The sequence below is a fragment of the Nicotiana tabacum genome, chromosome 6, assembly GCF_000715075.1.
Source record: "Nicotiana tabacum cultivar K326 chromosome 6, ASM71507v2, whole genome shotgun sequence".
NCBI lineage: Eukaryota > Viridiplantae > Streptophyta > Magnoliopsida > Solanales > Solanaceae > Nicotiana > Nicotiana tabacum.
Genome location: NC_134085.1, coordinates 184,762,800 through 184,784,441, shown reverse-complemented (window position 1 = coordinate 184,784,441; position 21,642 = coordinate 184,762,800).

Here is a 21,642-nt window from a genome sequence, read left to right as displayed (position 1 = left end):
TACAGAATCCACATTATTAACAATGTTTGAAGAGAACATAGGGGTAGACAACAAACTCTGAAAAACAAACAAGTGGAGACTTGAACTAGAGATACATTAAAGATTTCAATTTAGGTGCCCGCGAGGTATCGTTCGGCCTTTCCGCGGGCTTTGGTGTAAGACCCCTTTGCAAGTTCTTCAACTCATTCATGATCCGATGGACGTAGCCCATGATGGAGGCAAGAAGGGTATCACGAGGTATTTGCTCACATGCTAGGCATCTCATGTAGATGTAGTGCCCAATCTCATCAATCCTACCTCGGATATTATCCCTTTCTATGCACAGCTGTTCTATCCGTTGATTCTTTAGTCCCAATATTCGAGTATTGTCAATGAGCTGATCTTGGAACCTCTCCATTTGTTCTTCCATTCGGGCTATTGTCTCATAGCAGCGTTCCCTATCTGTTCTAGCATCCCGGGCTTGTTTAAGGACCCGATTATGGAGAATGGAGTTTATTTCTCTCAATGTTGTAACACTCATTTCGTAGTCCCTTTTCACTTGCCATAGGTGCTCTCTCCGCGCCGCTGTAACTCTTGCCCACCTGATCCGCATTCTTGCTATACAAACCTCAGATCTCTCCAAGTCTTCTCGGCTTTTGCTGGCCTGACTCCTCAACTCTGCTATCAACCTCATATCAGCCCGGCTTCTCAGCTGGTTGTTGGCATCCATTTTCATCCTCCGGATCTGAGCTTTAAGGTTCTCGCTTTCTCTAGTTAATATGTTCTTTTTTCCCTTATCGGCAGCAACCTGCACTTTGTTCTTAAATTTTAGATCCTTAATCTATTGTTTCAGTTTGCCAATTTCGGCAAGATATTCCCGCTCTTTGGCCAACCGATCCCAATGTTCTTGTAAAGCCTTGGCAAACTCTTGAAGGTGAGGTCTTTTAGCCGGCCTTCCAGACGACATTTCCCCTTTGTACCAAGCCTGATATCCAGGTGAAACTTCCCCTCTTGCTTGATTCAACACACAAGTATTTGCCTCTAAGTATTGACATTGGCTCCAAATCTGGCGGACCCTCGCTTCAGGAAACTGACCATCGGAACTGATCTCAATTACCTGAGTGCTTAAATCCTCATCTTTGGGCACTATCTGACACCTCCCAAGTTGCCTCAAAACCCGATACGGTGCATAAGGTTGAATGCTCTTAAGTCCCATCAAGAGAAAATGGGGTCTAGCTGCTGGCATGTATATGACTTCGTCGATTGGTAACCATCCCAGTGTCCACTGTATTTGACTGGCGTTGAGGGTCCGGAAATATGAAGTCCATGCCGAGACTCCTTCAGGTAGGCGGGCCTCATTAATTCTGGTGTAGAACTCCTCTATGCATGTCTTTTCAGAAGACCCATGGCTTAGGAACTGGGCTTGGTGACATAGGTGTTCGGCCATCCACATTTGAAACAACAAGTTACAACCTTCAAAAAAGTTTCCTCCGGCTTTGCAGGCCGTGAGAGCTCGGAACATATCAGATACAATCATCGATGCCAGTGTGCTATCTTTTTGAGTGAGCAAAGTACTGACGACCCCAGCTATCTTTATGTCAATATTCCCGTCTTTCCTCGGGAAAATTAAAAGCCCTAAGAAGGTTATCATGAAAGCAACCCGTCTATGTTCGTCCCACTTTCAACGATTACTTTTGCTGCACAACTTGTTTTCTGGCTTGTCGAATCCTCCTATGTGGCCATATCTTTGGTATGTGAAGCTCAGAGTGCAAAAACCTTTTGCCAAATCAGGGTTATGGATTGTTCTGACTATCTTTAACGAGTCCAGAAACCGGTGCACTGCTACAGCTCTTGGAGCAACCAGGTATTTATGCCTCAACGGAACCTCAGTACTGCCGATGTACCCTGCTATTTCTTCTAAAGTTGGGGTGAGTTCAAAGTCCGAGAAATGGAAGACATTGTGCGCAGGGTCCCAGTAAGGGACTAGGGCTCTTATAATATCTCCTCGAGGCCTGATGTCCAACAAACTCGTGAGACCTTTCAAATGTTTCTTGATTTCGTCATGCCCTTCTTTGCCTAAATCACTCCACCATAGCCGCAACTGGAGGGGAATTTTATTCATGATTGAAAAAGGTTCATTCAGAATCGTGCTCATTCTGCACATTTATAATATGATTAAACAAAAGAAAATTTATTTGACTCAAAATGATTTGATTATTTTCTTAAAAAAAACAGATCTTCCGAACACGACCTTTCAGCACTTCAGGGACGAAGATTTTAAGGTTGTGCGAGTAAAAAAAAAATGACAGAAGTGGCCATTTACAAAGTCAGCCTTCCGGCGTTCCTTTTGGGAGCATTCGGCTTTTGATAAAAAACGTCATCACCCGACTTTGTGACAGAAAACTAAAATTTTGACATATATATTTTTTGATTTTTTTTTACAAAATGGGAGGTTGGACCCGAAGAGGGTTGCCTACGTATCTCACGTCCTGTGAGAATCAAACCGGCGTAGACATAAACTAAACTTGTAAACAAGACTCCTTTCTTTTTCTTTTTTTTTCAAATAAATTAAACTAAAAACAAAAGATTTTTATTTTTATTTTTCAAAATTTTAGCAGGGTTTTGATACTTTTTGGACTTTTGGCTTTATTTTCTAAAAAGTAGTTATCTCCCTACACTGCTATTTTTCTCTTCTTTTTTTTCATAATTTATCTTAAAAATTGATAATTTCAGAAGCCGGTCAGCATGCAGATCTGAAGCAACTAAATATGCAAATCAAACAGGATGCAGCAGGATGGTCCTTTTCTATTTCAGGTTGCTAGTCCTAGACGGACCCAACCCCTGTGTTGAGTCTCCTAAGTCAAATGCAACGTGATGCAAATAAGCGTTCCTACTAGGGATCTGGCATGAAGTCACGTTATTCTATGTTCAAAACCTGGGTCGGTGTTCTAGACAGTGTACCCGAGCGGACAACTCGAGCTGAGGAAAGAGCTCCTTTCCGGGCACCAAAAGGTCAACCGGCTTAGAAACTTTTCAAGCCTCTTTTATTCAGGGTATGACACTAACAGAATAGGGAGTCTTAACCAGTAAGCACATCCCCGAAGGTAAGAAGAGAAGGTTTTGGCACAGTTTATATGTACAGTTCAAATAATATCAAAGCAGTAAAAAGCATCATTTTGCACATTTAGGCCAAAACATGTAATAAGATCAGATACTAAATAAAGCCAAATATAACAATTCATTTAAGCTCGAATTTCTAACCCTGAACCAGTGGTTCTGGGTTCTGTCCCCAGCAGAGTCGCCAGAGTTGTCACACCTCCTTTTTCCGCCCCGCGAGGGTGAAGGAAGTTTTTTCCAATTAAAAGGACAATCGAAACGGGATTTATTTATTTATTTCAGAGTCTCCACTTGGGAGATTTTAGAGTGTCTCAAGTCACCAATTTTAATCCCGAATCGAGGAAAAGAATGACTCCATATTACAGTCTGCGCACCATAAATCCGGATAAGGAATTCTGTTAACCCGGGAGAAGGTGTTAGGCATTCCCGAATTCTGTGGTTCTAGCACGGTCGCTCAACTGTTATATTTGGCTTATTTACCTGATTTTTAAACAATTAAGAACTTATATACAAATTTAGCATTAAACCGCTTTTATCATTATTCTTGTTATTATTTTTATATAAGAATTGCAACGTCGTGAAAATGCATCTCGAACCACGTCACAACCAGTGTACACGTGATTTGTTGACGCATTTTGACTTCATCAAGATCGGGATTTGGGTTACATAAATGCACACCCGTATTTAAGAAAATAAATTAATTAAATATGCGCCAAAATACTACGCGTTATTAAACTATTAGGTAGGACTGTGAAATTTACTAAATGGCCCATCCCGGAATCTAAATATTTTTTTTAAAAAAAATAAATAAGATTGGAGGACCCTGCAAATTTTGTATTGTTTATATTTATTTATTTTTAGCGAAATCCTCCCTTATTTTATGAATATCTTTTAATGACTACTTTTTATTATTACTAATATAAAATCAATCTCTACATACTTAAAAAATAACATATTAAATACTAGTTTAAAACAAATATTAACGGAAAGTAATATTACTAAAATTATAATTATAAATACAGCATGGAATTGTCAAATAATTTTTTTTTTAAAAAAACTAATTATCCCATAGTCAATTAAAATCATATTGTTAGATAACTTGAGCTATTGAAATTAATTATTTACAAATACTGAAAATTAGAAATAATCTTGATTACTAAACTGTATTTCTAAAAATTAAATAATTTAACCTTAACTAACCTTGTTTTAATTCAAATCATGTCCTAATACTTGATTCGCAAAATTAATTCATGTTTTAACTGAATTCAGCTACATGATTTCGATTAACTTAACATTGGCGATACTAAAACCCTTATGAATAAGGAATTTAATCAATTTTTCCAAACTGATTTAATAAAGCCATTTTTACGTTATTTTCTTCTATTTTTATTATTTGACAGTTTAATCAGTAATGAACATGCTTAAATATATACTACCTAATATATACTACCTATTTAATACATCGCTATAATATGCCTAATTATGTCAAACGACGGTGATTTACATAATAATAATACATGAAATATCATGAATGCAATTAATAAAAAAAACTAAATTAAAAATTTAAACTTCCATTCTTCATTTCAGCTTACAAAATGCCAAAATTACAGTTGTGTACCTGATATTGCCAATATAAGAAGAAGAAGAAAGTCAGCCACGTAGTACGTAACACAGCAACAACAATAATAACCAGCAATCCAGTCAACAGAAATCCCAGTGACAGATTTGAAAATCAAAATAAAATCCAGAAATACTGTCAACAAACAACGGACAGAAACCAAGGGAATTTTCATATTTGAAAGGCTAATTAATATTTAACCCTTAATTTCTAAACCCGTATATCAGAATATTTATCAGGTGTGTACTACTCTCTCTTCTAATCTCCAGCTCTTTTTATTGGTATTTTCTTTTTCTTTTCTTTTTCTTTCTTGAAAGTTTTAATATTTTCGGATTTTTTTCTTTCTCTCTTAAATATTCAGCTTTTTTCTCTCTCTCTCTTTCTCTATCTCTTTCCCTATGTCTGTCTGTCCGTCCTAAAATCTGATCAAGCCTCCTATATATATCACATCCCCAAACCTTTTAATTAATTAATAAAATACCCATTTTCTCTTACCAAAACCATTATCTTCCCACTCATCCCCATTTTAATCCCACTAAATTAAACAAATATATCAACCCCACCCCATTATATCTTGTCCCCCATGCTTATCATAAACAATTATATCACCTACACCCCAATACATTTTGTCCTTCATGCTTAATTACTTTAATACTATCTTAATTTTAATGGCAAGAACATTCAAAATAAATAATTTTTCAGAAATTAAATTCCAAAAATACCCCTCTTACCTTATTGCAATTACCATTTTACCCCTGAACGTACTGCAATTTACCCAATTACCCTTAGCAGCTATAACCAATCAATTAATCAAACTCAACCAAAATATAGCCAAAATGATCAATTTCTACACAAATTCAAACAACAAATCACATGAACATGATTTCTGAACCAATTCAACAACAATATCACATGAACACAAATCGAACAACAAAGAACAACTAAAATTTTGATTGAACAATATTTTTAGCAACAAACGAACCTACTTTCAGATTCAACAACAACAACAAACAAGTATATTCAGATTTCTAAATTCAATAATCATTCGAACTTAAAATCAACTCTAACAACATTACAACCAACAATTCCTATATTAAACTTAAACAAGATTATGAGACAAACTCAAGAAATAATCATAAATGATGAACAATAAACAACAAAAAAATCAAACTTATACTAATTTCGGATTCAAGAACAATCAAACAAAGTATGAACATAAATGAAAAGATTCAACAACAATAACAAAAAAACTTTATTCAAACTTCAAATTAAACTTAAACAAAACAAATAAACATATTCAAATCACTAATCTTCAAATAATCAATTAATCTTTTTTAAATTAAATCCAACAAAATTATAACAAAGATACATGATCACGCCCAACTATGCCTTATAAAAAGGACAATGCAGACGTTGCAAATATAACCTGAGTATTACGCCCAGGGTCAAATCCACAGAGAGTTAACCTATCAATCACTATCTTTAGACCCACTAAACTCTTCAGAACCAGCTTCCCAATATTTGAATCACAAGTTGATGGTTTCTATAGTAACTAAAATTGCAAGTAAATAAACAGCTGTAAACTAAGGATGCTAAGGTTGTAAACAAAGGTGAGAAAAAGCTAAGGTAAAGATTTCCCCTATTGATGGAATCCCTTCTGTTTATGCGTCATACAAATTTACCAACACACCTCTATCAATCATGAACATTTTTCTTACAGTAAATCTCTCCCGAGTAATCACAGTAATATACTATTGCACTCTCCCGAGATACACTAGCTAGCTTTAATTAACACAGTTCACTTAAGATTGCACCCAAGGCTTCGTTATCCCTAATCTCGCCTTTAAACCCGCAGTTATAGATTCCTCTTATACTTTAGGAGTGGTGTTATTCAACAATAACCTAAATATGCACTCTCTCCCGAGTTATGCACACTAAATAGGCACAGCTAATTGAGGATCCTGTCAATTAACTACAACAAGAACATAGTTGAATAAATAAAGATTGAAACTAGCAATTTGTATTCACATAAACAAGAAGTTCATCCCCCAATAGGTTCCATCAAAACCTTAGACAAAAGATTTAGCTACTCATAACTATGGGTAAATAAACTAAAACAATGTTCATCATAAAACTTGCAAGAAACATAAAGAGAAGAAGAAACCAAGATGTTTTGGGTGATCTCTCACACTTGTTCTTCTTCCAAAACTACTCTCCAAAACAATACATCCTCTCTTGGGCGGAGTCTAGTGTTTAAAATAGGGTTTTGGGCTAAAAATTCCGTGTTTTGCACTTTAGTCCCTGAAATTTCTGTCTCCTGCCGCGGTTCTACCGCGGTCGTGGTCAAACCGCGGTCAAACATGGCCTCTGCTGCTTCAATTGTCTGCGAGCAGCCCTCACCGCGGTTCTGTCGCAGTCGCGGTAAAACCACGATATTTCATCCTGTTCCTTTTGAAATATGGAAAAACGTAAAACATGAAAGTTGTAGTCCTTTGCGTCATCTTTCCCACAATATATTATGGAGCCAAAATGGAGTTCTGAGTAAAAAGTTATGTCTATTTTACTAGACAGTGCGCAATATGCCTCTTCGAGTTTTCGTTTTGTTGTTTTATCATCCGTTGATCCCCGAACGCGATCCCGGCTTAATTCCTTAAGCTTTTACTCAGACTTCAAAGCTTCAAATTACTTAAATTCATTCTATAACATCTATATAGCTCGAAATCACACCTACAAGGCATAAAACACATACTTAGTGCAAAACACTAGCGATTAAAGCGCAAACTCAACTAAAGTGCAGTAAATTAGAGTGTAATAATCGACTAAAATACGTAATTATAGCCTATCATCAACACCCCACACTTAAACCATTGCTCGTCCTCGAGCAATCAAACTACACCTTTTTTTATAGACACGACCTTTTTAAACAATTCTCTTAACTCATCATACCAAGAGTATTTAAAATAGACTAAGCACAAAAGCGTAACATCTTCACCTCAAGATTTGACTCATAAGTACCACGCATTATTCACAACTCACCTACTTACTCTAATATAGAGGTCACTGACATTTACCTTTCCTTCATGAATCAAGTGCCCTCACACAACAAAAGAGGGTAGTTCCACACAATAAAATTTAAGAACACTTAGGAACTCAAGATAGAAAGAATTCACTCACTCTCAGAAATAACATTCATATGCCACAAAAGATGCACCATAAGCTTGCCCATAGTGTACTACTCTACTAATGGAGCTCATTCAATCTAGGATCAATTAGGACTTTATTTGGTTGTAATGTAGGTTACGGGACGGGTAGGATACATTTAGATATAAGAGTGACTACACCTCCCTAAGCACTTTAACACATATAATTTAACATTCAAACCTCATACTTATGTCAAACCAAACTCCACCTTCACATCAATATACATCAACTCCCACATTATTTAAGCTCAATTATATCAAGAGTCACCACTATCAAAGAATTTTTTTTTCTTTTCCTTTTTTTTTCAATTCAAGTGGCTCTTGCCTTTTCAAATCAGTGCACCTTTCTCCTTATTTCATTGGTTCCACTCAAAAGCCAAACCAACCACCCCACACTTTAACTTTTAGAAAGTTCATAACAATTCAAGTGCTCATGAGAGGTTACAATGGTTCAAATAGATGGTTAATTCAAACAAATGGGTAAGGCTTGTAATGTGGTTGTCAAAGAAACTAGATTATAGGCTCAAAGGGGTTAATTACGATACATAACAATTAGGCGGGTAAAATATACATATCTGGCTCAATAAAGAAACGCCTATATCACTTCCAAGACTGAACAAAACTACTATTTCGCTTTGCAAACACACAGGGCAAGTTCTAGACATCAAATGTAATGCACAGAATACAACAACCCTCACGCACACATGGCACATGACTCACTCAAGATTGGATCATCAAGACACTCTAGTCAAAGCAGTTAAGCAAAGTTAAGATCATACAATTTAAGGTATTTCTACAAGAGTCAAAAACTGAGCCTAAGCGTCACAACTAAAGTACTCACTATTCTCAAGGCATAACAAAGTCAAGAGATATTGCTTCACTTCAAAACACAACATAATGGCTCCTACTCCCAAAAAAAAACTAACTACACCCGGTTCAAATAAAACCCTTGGAAAAGAACCATGGTTTAAAGAAAAACCAAGGGGTAATTATTACACTACCTAACAAACGAAAATCTTTTTGTACTTTTTCTTTAGACTTAAATCCCTCAAGAAAATTGTCTAATAGATCCATCGTCGGGAAAAGTCCAATCTTTTCTATAAAAACAATTGTTCAATTAAACTAATACAACTAAAATAGCATAGAAAGTCCCCCAGACAATCTCCTCACCCCACACTTAAAATTGTGCATTGTCCCCAATGCACACCATAACTAATAAAAAGGGTAAAAGAAACTCCCTGGTAGGCCAAAGGCCGAAGCATTAATAGCTCATGGGGTACTCAGACTTCTCCCAAGTTTGGTCCTTTGTACGGGTACCTCACACTTAGTTTCAACCATTTGGTTTGCTGTTGCATCCTTCCAATACCTTTGCTTTCCATGCTCCTAGAAAATAAAAAATTGACACTACAAAAATAATACAATTTAAAAAAATAAAAAATAAATAAAAGAAAGCAATAAAGTTAGGTTGCCTCCCAACAAGCGCTTGATTTAACGTCGCGGCACGACGTGAATCACTTTTACCACTTTTCTCGCCACTTGGACGATATGAATTGTGCACCTAGCTTGGAATCAAGCTTGTGACCACGAGCGATAGGGGGTGGTAAGTTGATTATCGAGCCGAGCCTTAAATTCTTCATTTTGCACTTCTTGGCTCTCATGTGAGGAATGTCATTTTGTTTTTTTGTTTCCTCAAATTGTAAAATGTATGGTTGTTGCCTTTCCTCCTCGCAGTCCCTCACGGACTCATGTAGTTCAATTTTTATATCACTACACAATTCTAATGTTGAAAAATGCTTGGAATATGACTTCAAACCTTCATTTTGCAATTTTTTTATTCTGACATCCTCTTCTTCCCCCGGACTAGAGTCATTCTCAACCAGATTTTTATTTACACCGGTTGATTATAAGTCCATGTTTTTCTCGGCATCATTGGTACTCATGGGGTCGGTTGGCGGAGGTTCAATTCTTGACTCTTCAAATTTTAGCTCACATTCTTCCTCATTTTCAAGAATGGTCTCCAACATGAGCATTATTTTCTCATTTTGGGCATTTGAGAGTTCTTGGTTTTGATTAAGTGCCAAGGAATTTTGGAGACTATTTTCCAAAAGCTCCTCCAAGGCACTTTGTTCTTTGTGTCCTCCTTCAAGTAAGCACTCCAACATGAGCTTGAACTCTCCCTTTCGGCCATGCTCAACTTCTTCCAATTCGTTAGCCCTATCATTTTCATCAAAAACAATAGAATCATCATAGCGGGGGCTTGGGGAAGGGAAGGACCAATCAACACAATCATCACAATGACCATTTTGAAAACCACACTTATCACGAATACTCCACTCATGGGTTTGAGATTGTGCGCACAATCCATCCCCGGGAAAATTTAAACAATTTTGCCACGAGTGTGGTCCTCCACAATAAAGACAAGGGTCATCACAGTATGAACAACTACCATCCCACCAATTTTTATTATATGATGCCATTTTTCAAAACTAAAAAAATAAACAAGATCCAAACAATAAAAATAGACTAAGGTAAGAAAAATTAATTACACAAATATTCACAAGTTGGGTATAGAGAAAACTGACCATACTAAGAATTTTTGTATTTCTATCAATGATAATTGATAATTCCGTTAACTCCCCGACAACGGCGCCAAAATTTGATCACGCCCAACTATGCCTTATAAAAAGGGCAATGCGGACGTTGCAAATATAACCCGAGTATTACGCCCAAGGTCGAATCCACAGAGAGTTAACCTATCAATCACTATCTTTAGACCCACTAAACTCTTCAGAACCAGCTTCCCAAATGTTTGAATCACAAGTTGATGGTTTCTATAGTAACTAAAATTGCAAGTAAATTAAACAGCTGTAAACTAAAATACTAAGGTTGTAAACAATGATGAGAAAAAGCTAAGGTAAAGATTTAGCTACTCATAACTATGGGTAAACAAACTAAGATAAGATCCATCATAAACTAGCAATCAAAATCAAAGAAAAGAAGAAAGATGTTTTGGGTGATCTCTCACAATTGTTTTTCTTGCCAAGATACTCTAAAAATCAACACATCCTCTCTTGGGCGGAGTCTAGTGTTTAAAATAGGGTTTTGGGCTAAAAATCCCGTGTTTTGCACTTTAGTCCCTGAAATTTCCGCCTCCTGCCGCGGTTTTACCGCGGTCGCGGTCAACCGCGGTCAAACATGGCCTCTGCTGCTTCAATTGTCTGCGAGCAGCCCTCACCGCAGTTCTGCCACGGTCGCGGTAAAACCGCGGTATTTCATCCTGTTCCGTTTGGAATATGGAAAAACGTAAAACATGAAAGTTGTATTCCTTTGAGTCAGCTTTCCAACCATATATTATGGAGCCAAAATTGAGTTCTGAGTAAAGAGTTATGTCTATTTTACTAGACAGTGCGCAATATGCCTCTTCGAGTTTTCGTTTTGTTGTTTTATCGTCCGTTGATCCCCGAACGCGATCCCGGCTTAATTCCTTGAGCTTTTACTCAGACTTCAAAGCTTCAAATTACTTAAATTCATTCCATAACATCTATATAGCTCGGAATCACACCTACAAGGCATAAAACACATAATTAGTGCAAAACACTAGCGATTAAAGCGCAAACTCAACTAAAGTGCAGTAAATTAGAGTGTAATAATCGACTAAAATACGTAATTATAGCCTATCATCAATACATGATCCAAAAATTAAAACCAAAAAGTAACTTCACATTAAATCACTGAATAAAAAACGAACTTCAAAAAATATGAATACGAATTAAATCTATATTAACAACAAACAACGGATTCAAACGATTTAAGCTAACACTTTTCTATATTAAAACTAAATCCTCTTAAAATTAATAAAACAAACTGAAAAATAAATTAATTGAATCTTCAACTTAAATCTATCAACAATATAATTAATCAAACTAACAATTTCTACATAAATAAACAAGAAAAATAAAACAACTGAATAAAAATCAAGAACATGAATCAAACATTTAACGATTTCGGATCCGAAAAATATCAAACAAATTACGGACAATAAATGAGACTCAAAAACCAACTAACCGGAAATGAAACGATGAACAACGACTAACCAACGATGAATTCGTATGGACTGTTTTGACGAAAGAACAAAGAAGATGAAGCAGCCACGACTAGCGGATTAACTCCCGATAAACTCCCAAAAACGACTAGCAGATGAAGCAGCCACGACTAGCATATTAACTCCTAGAAACGTGAGCAGCAGCAGCAGCACGGAGGAGCTGGAAGGAGGAAGAGAAGCAGCAACAGAAGCGCGGGTAGCAACGGCTGCGTCAATGGCGGACGCGGGCAGCAGCTGCGACGGAGAAGGTGAAGGTCGACGAGCTATTCGTTGTTGATGGAGCAGTGGAAATGTAACAACAATGGAGGACAAAAAGCAGCAGCAATGGCGAAGAGAAAAGGACGCAGCAGCAGCAGCGACATGGACGACGCAGAAACAGCTGCGACGATGGTCGTTTGGACGCGACGACGATGGTGTAGCTGCTGGGAGTCATTGTTGCTCGTCATGGCTGCTCGTTCATGACTTCTTGGGGCTGTTTGAGGTCATCCATGACTGGACGTGGTGGAGAAGACGACGAAGAAGAAAGTAACTCGTCGAGGGTCGTTTGGTTGTTTGGGCGAAGAACGAAGGAGGAGGAGCAGCCATGGATGAGCTTTTTGAGCTCGACATGAAGAAGATGAAGACGCAGCTGGGTCGTCCATGGTGAGGGGGGGGAAGCCATGGTTTTGTGTTTGAGATGTTTGGAGAAGAAGAAGAAAATGAGGGGGGTGGGGCGGATAACTTGAGTTTAGGGTTTTTTAGGGTTTTTTTTTTGTTTTGTTTTTGAAATGCAAGATATGGGGTGTTGGGTTATGGATTGGGTCGACCCGGTTTGAAGTGGACTGGGTCATGAGAAGGTTGGACAATTTTTTGGGCCTGTGGCTCACAATTGAAGAAGTGGCCCAATCCGATTTTTCTTTGTATTTTTGCCCTTTTTTCTTCTTTTATTTTTCTAAAACTAAATTATAAAAGTACTTAAATTATTATTAAGAACTAAATTAAGTTATAAAAGCGCAAATTAACTCCCAATAACAATTAACGCACAATTAAGTAATAATTAAGCATAAAATTGTATATTTGGACATTAAATGCTAAAAATGCAAAAGATGCCTATTTTTGTAATTTTCAATTTTTGTAAAACAAACTTAATTACTAACAGTTGTATAATTAAATCCTACATGCAAAAATGCGACATATTTTATATTTTTTATTAATTTAACAAATAAACATGCACAGACAAATACAAATAATTATCCAAAATGTCACAAAATTCTCAAAATTGCACACCAAGGAAAATTATTTTATTTTGGATTTTTTGGGAGTGATTCTCATATAGGGCAAAAATTACGTGCTCACAGTCATGATGCTTTAACTTCTCAAACAAGCTTGCATAGGACTCTCTTATTGGCGTAAAATTATCTTTCAACCTTTGTTCCCTTCTATACCCCTAGCTTGGATGTGGGTTATAGGGCACTTGAAAATTTTGTGGAGGCTGGTGAAGATTTTGTGATGCTCGTACTCGCCTTCTGAGGTATTTTGGTGGCTGGCCAACATACTGAGATGGAGCAACAGAGTATTGTGGGTTCTGAGGTGGATAGTAATGCTCAAGGGAGTTATTGGAAAACAGACGAGGCTGGCCATACCTTTGAGACATTCTCCTCGAACCTCTTCTCGACCCTGATGTCATCATGATTTCTTCATCCATCTCATTCGTGCCACTAAAATTATTAGATTCAATCTGGACAGCTTGAGTTGCAACTTTGAGAACTGCTTGACATATAATTTTGCCTGTCTTAAGACATGGGTGGCTTAACTCGAGCTGCTTGCTCTCTCCATTTAATGGCATATTCCTTGAAACTTTCACTTGGTTTCTTCTTCAAGTTTGAAAGGGAAATGCGGTCTGGGGTAATGTCAATGTTGTATTGGAACTGATTGACAAAGGCCTGTGCCATGTTATTCCAGACGTACCATCGAGATGTGTCTTGGTCCAAAAACTATTCGGATGCTACACCCGTAAGGTTTTCCCCAAAATAGGCCATCATCAATTCTTCGTTTCTTCCCGCACCTCTCAGTTGATTGCAATACCTTTTCAGGTGGGCTATGGGGTCTCCATGTCCATCATACTTTTCAAATTTGGGAGTCTTGAAATCAGGCGGTAAGTGGACATCGGGGAACATACATAGATCTTTGAAGGCAACACTCTTTTGACCTACCAACCCTTGCATGTTTTTCAACTGTTGTTCTCAGCTTTTCACTCTTTGGGCCATTTCTTCATGTACCATCTTTCGGGCAGGCTTCTCAACGTTTGCAGGGAGATTAAATGAGTACGAGTGGTACTCAGGAGAGTGGTATTGCTCTTGCTGTGTAGCGAATTGTGACTCATGACGAGGCTGTCCTTGACCACTGGCCCATGATTGACACATTTCGGTCATTTGCTGTTTTAGTATTCTATTTTTCTCAAACATAGTAGACTTTTGTTGAACCCTCTGACCCTGAGTCTCTTGAGCACTTGTAACAGCTTCGATGTCAGTTATCATTTTTCCTTGGATCTTATGTTTCTAGCTTACCACAAACCGACCACCTCAACTTTCTTCACAATTCAAAACAAAACATGTTAGAATGGACTCAGTCAGTCCTTATTATTATCAATATTTTTCATTTCTTCATTTTTTTTCACTTCGTTTTAATGGTGATCGAACCTGATATGGGTTGCCTACGTATCATGTGGGAACATGAATCAGATCTTGCGTAGTTCGGTAAGATCATGATAAAGTAAATAGACTAACTTTTTTTTTGAATTTTTATTTTATTTTTCGAAAGAAAGACTTATATAGAAGAAAGGGAACATTTTTGAATTTTGATTTTTCTTCAGCATTTTTGCAAAGAAAAACTTCTAAAGAAGAAAGAAAAATATTTTTGCATTTATGGATTTTTATTCTGAAGTTAGGAAAGAAGTACTCCTAAAGAAAAAGAAAGTATTTTTGAATCTTGAATTTTATTTTCAATTTTCGAAAGAAGAATGAAAATATTTTTGTGTTTTTTGATTTTGAGAGACAACTAAAATAAAATATTTTTTTGTATTTTTTTAAAATTGGGGTCTCAAAGAAAAACGTTTCTAAAGAATGAAGTAAAAGAATTATTTTTTGGATTTTTGAAAATTGGGGTCTAAAAAAAAGACTTTTCTAGAGAGGAAGTAAAGGAAAATATTTTTGGATTTTTTGAAAATTAGGGGCCGGAACCGATGAGGTTTGCCTACGTATCTCACATTCGGTGAGAATCAGACCGAAGTAGTTCGCCCGTTTTGACGGAACAAAAGAAAATATGACTTATTTTGAAATGACGTTTCTCTTTTTTTTTTTCAAACTTTCAACAGAATTTCAGGGTAATTCAAATACCTACCTCTCACTCTCTTTTCTTTTCTCTTCTTTCTTTTTTTTTTATTTTCTTTTTTCTCTTTTTTCATTTTCTTTCCCTATTCTAGAAGCCGGTCAACATGCAAGCCAAAACAGACAGATACGCAAGTAGCACGTAAGATGCATCATGATGGTCTTTTAATTTGGATGCATCTGTCCTAGACGGACTCAACCCCTGTGTTGAGTCCACAAAGTCAAATGCACATGATACAAACAAACGTTCCTACTAGGGATCCGGCATGAGGCTAAGTTATTCTAAGCTAAAAACCTGGGTATATTGTTCTAAACTTGTGTACCCGAGCGGACAACTCGAGCCGAGGAGGGGGCTACGTACCGGGAACCAAAAGGCCATCCAGTTTTGTAACTTGTCCGAGCCTCTTTCTTATTTCAAGGTATGACACTAACAGAAGGAGGAGTCACGCCAGCGTGCACATCCCCGAAGATGAGAAGAGAAGAGTTTCGTAGCAGTTTATATACAATTCAGATAATATTAAAGCTGTAAAAAGCAACATTTAGCACATTAAGCCCAAACATGTAATTAAACCAGATAATAAACAAAACCAACTATAACAATTATTCTAAGCTCGAATTCTGAACTCTAAACCAGAGATTCTGGGTTCGTTCCCCCAGCAGAGTCGCCAAAGCTGTCACACCTCCTTTTCACTACACCCCCGGAAAAGGGGTGTATATAGGGGAGTTTTTTCCAACTTAAAGTGACAATCGAAAAGGGATTATTTTATTAAAAATTCAGAGTCGCCACTTGAGAGATTTATGGTATCTCAAGTCACCGGTTGAATCCCGAATCGAGGAAAAGCTTGACTTTGTTTAACAGTCCGCGAACCAGAAATCCGTGTAAGGAATTCTGTTAATCCGGGAGAAGGTGTTAGGTATTCCCGAGTTCCGTGGTTCTAGCACGGTCGCTCAACTGTTATAATTGGTCTATTATCCGATTTTAATACATGTTTTAGCCTATGGTTCAATTTTAACTTTATAATCGCTTTTATTTAATTAATTAAAGGAAGATTATAATGTCATTTAAAATATGTTTCAAACCACGTCACATAAATGCACCCACAGTCCGTAACACATTTTATCTAACGTTGAGATTTAGATTTGGGTCACATAAATGCGCACCCGAGTTTAGGGAGATAAAGTATTAAAATAACGCGCCTAAAGCAACTACGTGTTTTTAACTTTGCGAGGACCATGGAAAATTTGCTAATCTTTGAGATTGTTGTGATGCCAAATTTATGAACAAGATATTATTGGGGCAAATAGGCTAGCTAACATGATCTATTACTTGGCTAGATTTCTTATGGTCCAAAATCCACCTTATGGCCCATTCTTATTCCTTGCCAAGAAAGAAACAACTCTAATTTTCCCATCTATCCAATTAAAAGCACTTATTCAAGAACCAAGACTACATACATTACAATCGAAATAAAACTAATTAAAACAATTTAAATGAAAACTAAACATGCTACTCAAACAACGTAGAATCACAAATCAACCAACACACGCACCAAGTTATCATACCAAAATGAAATGAGAATGAAAATTGAGAAATGGACCATTTATTGATGAACAAAGCTGAAAATTGCAAATCAATCGGGCTAAACCAAGCAACAATCCTCAGACTGACACACCAAAATTAACAATCCGGAACCTCGAATCAACACCAGAAAGCTCGAAACCCAAATCGACCTCAGTCAGACAATACACTAAAACCTCCAGATATCGGGTCTAAGGCAACAGCCGAGAGCCAAATGACTTTTACAATGGCGGATCGGACCTCACAGCAAATGACGGTTCAAGCAATTCCATGGAGTTAAAGTTGAAAAAAAAGCAGTGAAATTAAACCCACTATGTGAAGTCACATAACCAAGGATTTCCAGCAAAATTTTAGCATATGTTTCCAACTTTTAGCATATGTTTCCAACCCATGATATAACTTCCAAGTCCATTGTAGAACAAGCTGCTAACTTTACATAAAATTATAAAATCCTCTTAAGTTAATTGCTACCAATTTCAACATAGTAGCAAGAAACAGAAAGGACAAGCCACCAACAATTATTTCAAAAAAGAATCAAGCTCTGACAAGAAAGGGATTCTGAACAAAAAGTAGAAAATTCGAAGTGGGACGATGGGGTGGAGCTGCCGCTTTTTCTTTTTGTTGTCTAGGTCTAGGAAATGAAAACTTGGGGTATGATTTTAATAATTGGATATTTTATATGAAGGTGAGAGAGATGATGGCCATTGGATTAGAAGAAAATAGATGGCTAGGATTAAATCTTGCACTTAAGTGAGCTAATGAGTTGGGAAGAATGGGCTAAGGGTAATTGGGTTGGACCATGTCTTTTTTTTTTTGTATTTCAATTTTGGACTAAGAAGACTCCAAGAATTATTATTTAAAATCATAGCTAAATTCCTTTAATATAAGATAACTATACTACATTATGCAAAAATAAATTCTAATTAATTAAACTAAATTATATTAAAACATGAAACTATTACATATTTTTTGTATTTTTCAAGATTATATAAAGATAAAATTAAGATACTATTTTTGTATTTTTTTTTACTTTATGAAAAGTACATAAAATAAAAAAAAATTTTGTAATTTTTATTTTCTTGTAGTAAAATAAAGTAAAAGAGTACAAATGAGTTGAAATAGCTATATTGGGCCTAAATTAAATATTTACGTGCTAAAATATGAAAAATCTTGGGGAGGGTCAAAAATCACATGTCTACAGCCACATCAATATATATATATATGGATCATGCTACACGCCGCAGCAATATGTTGGATCGGGCTGCATGTCGCAGCGATATAGCGCTTGGGCTGTAGGAGCCCCTCCGGAGTCTGCACACCCCCAGTGAGCATAGTCGACTATATATATGGATCGGGCTGCACGCCGCAGCGATATATATATATATATATATATATATATATATATATATATATATATATATATATATATATATATATATATATATATATATATATATATATATATATATATATATATATATATATATATATATATATATATATATATATATATATATGTTGGATCGGGCTGCATGTCGCAGCGATATAGCGCTTGGGTTGTAGGAGCCCCTCCGGAGTCTGCATACCCCCAGTGAGCGTAGTCGACTATATATATGGATCGGGCTACACGCCGCATCGATATATGGATCGGGTTGCGCGCCGCAGCGGTTACTATATGGTACTTATTGAGTGTGAGTGCTGATTGATGAGAGTTGAGTCTCGAGTGACTAAGAGGCTTGCCCGAGGGGCTATATACATATATGAGTGATGCTTTGCCCGAGGGGCTTGTTTTATGTAATTGCTGTTTCCACTCCTCTTTATAGTGAGCCTCTATTAAAAATGTTGAACAAATGCTTTTAAACAACTTTCATTTAAGCTGGAGTTTTTTTTATGAGATGTTCGGGATTCGATCACTGATTTGGCTTTGTTATTTCGACTGAGATTTTTATGTTATGAGGTGTTTATGATTCCTATTTTGCCTAAGGGGCTGTATACGAACTATATTTTGCCCGAGGGGCCGATTATGGTTTTTTTCTCTTTTATTATAAATGTTATGGAACCCCTACTAAAACTGTTGGAAAGCATTTTTAAATGATTTTTACCAAAAGCTGAATTTTAAATGAGACGATTGACTCGTATTCTGATTTGAAAGTCTGTTGTGCTTATTGAGTTTATCATAAATATGGATTCATCGTTTCCTACTGCTCAGTCTTTATTTACTCTTATTACTTACTGAGTTGGAGTACTCACATTACTCCCTGCACCTCGTGTGCAGATTCAGGTATTTCGGAACCCGGTAACGGGTGTTGATTGCTTAGAGGCGGAGTCGTCGGAGTTAGCAAGGTGGCTGCACGACGTTCGCAACACTACTTTCCTTCCTCTCATTTTCATTACTGTATTTAATACATTTTTAGACTCTTGTAGTATTCAGACCTTGGTAGATGCTCATGACTAGTGACACCCCGATGTCAGATTTGAGTAATTATTCCGCACTTTTCTTTTAAATTTCTTTATGAGTTTTTGGTTTATAAATGGTATAAAAATAACTTTTATTGGAAATGGTTGATTCGGGAGTTGTGTCACGATAGGCGCCATCACGATCGGGTCGGTTTTCGGGTCGTGACACGTTTCGTCATAAGAATTGTAAAATTTCAGATTTTTTTTTCCAAATGAAAATGGAATTTGAAAGACAGAGTTGTGTTTGGACATGAATACAATTTTGGGTTGTTTTTAAATTTTTGTGAGTGATTTGAAGTGAAAATTTTGAAAAACAGTCTTTTGGAGTTATTCAAATTTTTGAAAAATTCCAAAATTCATCTTCTAGTAAAAATTAAAAATTTTATGATCAAACACTGATTTTGAAAAGAGTGATTTTTTAAAAAAAAATGAATTTTTTTTATGGCCAAACGGCCACATAATCTATGCGCTATACCCATTTGAAATACTAGTTAATACCATATATAATTAAATATTTATTTTATTATGTATACCTACTTTATAAATTCATTTTATCATGTATACCTGCTTTATAAATTTATTTGACCCTACATACCTACAGTATTCTAAATTAGAATATGGTAGGTTTGATTTAGATAATGTATTCAAAATTAGAATATTGTAGCATGATTAGTTTGAATATTGTTTTCTTTATGGTATGTTTGGTTTGGGTATTGTATTTTAAATTAGAATATTGTAGTACGTTTGGTTTGAATATTGTATTCGAAATTAGAATATTATAGTATATTTGATTTGAATATTGTATTTCAAATTAAAATATTAAGGTATGTTTCATAATATGTGGGACGATTTGGAGGTATAAAGTGTAATATATATTTTTGAAATATTTAATGTTATTTCAAAACTTAGATATATCATAAAAGAGAGTCTTACAAGTGAGCATAAGACTTTCCCCTACTTATAAATTATGCTTCAGATAGCTTGAAAAAGTTGACCTTAGGGCTGAGGCTAATAAATTTTATTGAAAAATATAAGTATGGGGCTTGGGATATCAGTGACTGAGGGGCTTCATATATTCCATCTGCAAGTTCTAGGCTTTTACTCTTTGGGCTTGGGCTGGATCCTGGAGCTAAAAGCTCAAATTTGAAGGAGATCTTACAGAAATTAAATAGGAATTTTTATCTCCTATAGCAAAGGTTAACACCTTATTTATTTTAAATAAATATCATTTAAAAAAATTATATTCTATAAATACCTTTTAAGTTTTATAACAGAATATTTAATTTTGGTTACCTCCTAACCCTAAGCCACTAAATACGCTAATCAGTTACACTATTTTCTTTCTCTCTCTACTTTGATACATCTCATTCTTTTCCCCATCCCATTAAAATTTTCGATCTCCTCCTCCCACCGAATTTGTGCGAAGCCCACTTCAGAGATGCTGATTTCGACCATGGAATTTCAGGGGATCTCAGGCTTCCCTTGAGTTTTTATATATAAAGAATTGCCCTCTGCTCGATTTGTCGAACGAAGACGATCTTCTTCGTGTAGTAGAATGTGAGTCCCAATTGTTCTTCATCCAAATATGTGATCCAAGGTTGCTATGCTAAACTTACACGACAAAATGAATATTGAAGTTTAATTTCTTCGTCATTAACATTTGATTACTGGAGCATTGATGCCGCAATTTGTTCTTAGGCCCAGACAAGAGCAACTTGGGCTTTTCCTTGGCCACCGTTGCTCGACAGTGGATTCGCCGGAAATTAGGGTTTGTTTTTTAACAAAGACGACAGAGTTTGGGGCTGAACAACTTGATTTTCTATTAATATATTTTAATATATTTCATTGTATTCATTGTCTTTTTTTTTCCATTGTAATTCAATGTATCTCGTTGTATTCCACGTATTTCATTGTATTCACTGTCTTTTTTTTCATTGTATTTCAATGTATCATGTTGTATTCTATGTATTTTATTGTATTCACTGTCTCGCTATATGCCATGAATGTATTCATATGTTTTTTTAATTAATATAATTTATGTATTCAGATGCATGTATTATATAATTTCTCTGAAGAATGCTATATTTTTGGGGTATTTTTCGGTTGAGAATCTTTTTTATAACTAAAAATACAATTTTTGTGTGTTATAATTGAGTTTGTTGAGTTATATTAGGAGTCTATTATGTTAATTGATTCACTTTCCGTTTTAAAAACAGTGTAATCCC